The sequence below is a fragment of the Festucalex cinctus genome, chromosome 3 (assembly GCF_051991245.1).
Source record: "Festucalex cinctus isolate MCC-2025b chromosome 3, RoL_Fcin_1.0, whole genome shotgun sequence".
Lineage (NCBI taxonomy): Eukaryota > Metazoa > Chordata > Actinopteri > Syngnathiformes > Syngnathidae > Festucalex > Festucalex cinctus.
Genome location: NC_135413.1, coordinates 4,255,246 through 4,259,341, shown reverse-complemented (window position 1 = coordinate 4,259,341; position 4,096 = coordinate 4,255,246). Strand labels below are relative to the sequence as shown.

Here is a 4,096-nt window from a genome sequence, read left to right as displayed (position 1 = left end):
ATAAATGCAATCCTGAGCCTAAGATAGAAAAGCAACATAGCCGACTGAAAGCGGTCACAAGTACGACTAACGAGGAGATGGAGAACTTCACCATATGCGAAATTTCCGATTGGCAGGGGACCGCATCGTTCATCCCAGTGATCTTCATTCTCATCTTCATCTTGGGCCTGACTGGCAACATCCTGGTCCTTTTCACCGTGTGGCGGGTGAGGGCGAAGTGGCGGGCGCCCACCACCTATATCGGCAACCTGGCCCTGGCTGACCTGGCCTACATCGTCACGATGCCCGTGCGGGTGGCGTTCTTCATCATGGATCGCCAGTGGCGCTTCGGGGTGGTCATGTGCAAGATAGTCCACTTCATGTTTTTCTTCAGCGTGTTTACCAGCGCCTTCCTCCTCACCTGCATGACCTTCGACCGCTACCTGGCCATCGTGCATTCGCTGTCCAGTACCCATCTGCGCACTCGCGGTCACGCACGTGCCTCCCTTGCCGCCGCCTGGAGCGCTGTCGGGCCTCCTGTCTGTGCCTAACCTCGTGTTTTCCCACCACCTTGCAACACCCGAGCAACAACCAAACTTTATGCATCCTTGACTTCATCCTGGTAACGACCAGTAGGCAGCAGTGGGGTTTGTGGCACGCAGGGTTCAGCTTGACGTTGTGGTTCCTGCTCCCCTTCCTGGTCATGATGGTGTGCTACGGGTTGATTGGCTATACCGCGATGCGCCACTTCAACATCTGTCACAAGGAGGACCAACGCAAGTGGCGACTCTTGAGGATTATCACCATCGTGGTGGTGGTCTCCACCGCCTGCTGCATGCCCTACCATGTGTACATAGTCACAGGAGCCCTCTCTGAACTGGATCTGTTTTCAAGGAACCAAACGTAAAGTAGACTTTGTGGAATGCAGGACCGTCTGGTCAGGGGAGGCAGAGCACCTGCACATGACTGTGACTAATAAAAAATAAATAAATAAATAAATAAATAAATATTTACTTCTTCAACCTAAATCTAATGTCTGTCAGGCTGAACAAGTGTAAAAGTGCTCTTACATATTTTCTGTCACTTAAAAGCGTAAGTTCATCATGAAGTCTAAAAGACAAACGGAAAAAAAATGGTGTAGTTCTGTGTGCATTTATTCAACTCAAAAGTTCATTATAGCAACAAAGCCAAACGCCATTTCTGTCGACAACTATGTCTGAAGGAATGACTCTCACCCAGCCCCTTTTATCTGGGAGTGGCTAGTAGTCATTCGCTGGTTGGATTTAAGGCTGTACGATATTGACAACATTTCATATCTTGCAGTTTTTGTCAGAAATCTTTATTCTCTGGTCTTTGACTCAGCATGAGACTTTGCATCGTTTTAGTGTTTTAATAGTGTCTGCATGCTGCATTTTGTTAATTTATTGATATTTATTTATTTACTGTCCTACTTCTTGTTATTATTGTATTAATATTAATTGTATTTACTTGTTCACTTACCTACTTGTGATATTAATTCATTTTATTTTGTGTTATTTCATTTTACTTGCCTCTACTGCAAGACTGATACAAGAGCGATATTTGAGTTCAGTGAAAGCTAAGCAAAATATCAATCTAAAAGGATTGTTTATTAGAACTTGGTGACACTCAACAATATTAGAAGCTTGGCAAAAACAGAATTCAACTCACATTGTATTATAAAGTGATAAATCCTGCAACGTAAATTGTTGTTGTTGTTATGTTTAGGCTATCTTGTTGAGTTTGTTTTCTGTTGAAGTTGCCATGGTGCCAGAGGGGCGGTGTCAACCACGGCGCACCTGCTGTCACTTTGTAATCAGCAGGGGTTTAAAAGCCGGGTGTCGGCAGACAGGAGACGTCGGGCTATTCCGCATTGCTCCCTTGCTTGCTGCCAACTCGTTCCTCGCCTTGCTACGTTTTGTTTTATGACGTATTCTCCGGTCCGCAGCGGTTTTGTCCACGCGCGCGTCCTTAGTTGCTCTTCGGCTCTTTTAGTTATTTGTAGACGCCTAGTAGTTTTCCTCCTTTGTCATCTTGCTCGCGGCGATTTAGTCCTTCTGCGCACTCTCGGTTGTTTGGTACTCATGCTGTATAGTTTTATTATTTTGCTACTTTGTACATTGCTGCTTCCTTGGAACTTTTTCCATGCGCCTTTTGTTAAATTAAAGTATCGTTATTTGTCTCGGATTATCTGCTCTGGGATCCTTATTCGCACGCACGCACGCGTATATCCTTAACATAATAGCCCGACCACGATGGATCCCGCAGATTCCGATCACGTCCGCCATGCGTTGTCCAGTCAGGGACAACTTCTCGGCACACATGAGCAAACCCTCCGACAGCTCATGGAAGCTGTGTCTTCCCTCACGACACACCTTGGCTCGCTCGCTACTCGCGTTAACCAGATGTCGGCCCAGGAGGCACCCGGCTCGCTAACTCGATCCCGTGCGGAAGCCCCCGCCCCCCTCGCCGGCGCGCACGAGGGTAAAGAACCCAACTTGCCACATCCGCAGCACTACTCGGGGGAGATTGGGTTATGTAGTCAATTTATTCACCAGTGTAGTTTAATTTTTGATCAACAACCCCGTACGTTCGTTTCCGATCAATCAAAGATCGCATACATAATGAGTCTCTTGACGGGTCGGGCCGCTGCTTGGGCGTTGGCAGTAAGCAACACGGACCCCACATTACGTAATTACTTACCCGACTTCCTTACTGAGTTTCGCAATGTTTTTGATCACCCGGTTGACGGGTAACACGGGCTGAGGGCTGAGCGGATGTCACCAAAAGTTAAAATATGGATGATGTCACTAACATGTATAATGTGAACCTGTGCCATGTATTAACAGATGAATGCAACGATGCAATGATTGTTTGAGATAATCGCTCATGTCACACAAAACTGGTATGTCACACAACACTAGTCTGAAATGTCTTTGGTGTAATTGTCAACTTCATTAGCGTTTAAACATGCCCCATAATTGGTAAATATACTTGTGAACCAGCAGCCAGCATAAAACACATACACATATATCCATTTACGGTAACACAATTGCACACACTTTGCACACACAACACGCTCACATGTCAAAGCACATACTTATGTGGAGTACGGGAGTAAAGGCCTTTTGACATGTCGCCATGAGATTGCAAGAAACGTGGTTTTGACATAACATGTATTTTATTTGAGTATGGTTTGAGTTTTATGTTCATATTAATCAGTATTGATGTGGTGTGAGCAAAAGACTTTGAAGGGATTTTATTCACAAAGAGGAAGTACGAGTTATTTTAAAGACATGAATGTTTTATCAGCATAAAAAATGGGACCTTGTCAACAAATGTGTATTGCAGAACTGTTAAGGTCACAATTTTTGAGAGGAACTGAAACAGGGGGTGTAAGCACTAGGCTTGGGGAACTTAGCAGTTCGAATCTGGTACAAACCGGCTAGAATATACTCCCACCCAATCTGGGTTTAGTCATGCTATAGTCAGCAATCCGAGGTTATAACTTGGTTGGGGGAAACGAAACTGCGCGCGCAAAAAAGGAGCGAAGCTCTCTCCCCCGGCCAAGGGAGACATTTTTCGTCTCTGTGCCCCATTTACCCCTATATGCTAAATGAGGAAGTGATTCTAACAAGCAAAATAAGAGTAAATTGTGGTAGACACATCGTCTTGTTGGGCTATTAGAAAATAATAAGTTCCCTTGTTTTGATCAGTTTTGATAAAATTAAACAGCCGGGATAGTAAATGGTAAACTTCCTCAATTGTTTCCTTTGAACTACTAGTTTAGCTCAAAGATAATTAGGCCCAGGTGGTTCATCACAGAGTAATTACCTGTCTTGACCACCCAGCAAAGGAATAATTCTTTTTCAAAGCTTTTGCCCTTCTTTTTAGTTTCGATTTGTCTTTTCCTTTTTATTTTTCTGTTGTTTCTTCAATTGACGATCTGGAGTAAGGAGCAACAAATTGTGAGTACATGTGATTCTGTTTGGGTTGAATTTATGATGTGAATCATCACCTTTTGTCATTGATCAACATATATACATTATTGTACAAATTCTGCTTTGCTATTGGTTTGAACACTGATCAAGTAATAAAT

General features: G+C 44.1%; 1 pseudogene; it reads left to right on the top strand.

Moving 5' to 3' along the window:
* Positions 1-886, top strand: LOC144016608 (apelin receptor B pseudogene; annotated as a pseudogene).
* Positions 887-4,096: the final 3,210 nt, after the last annotated feature.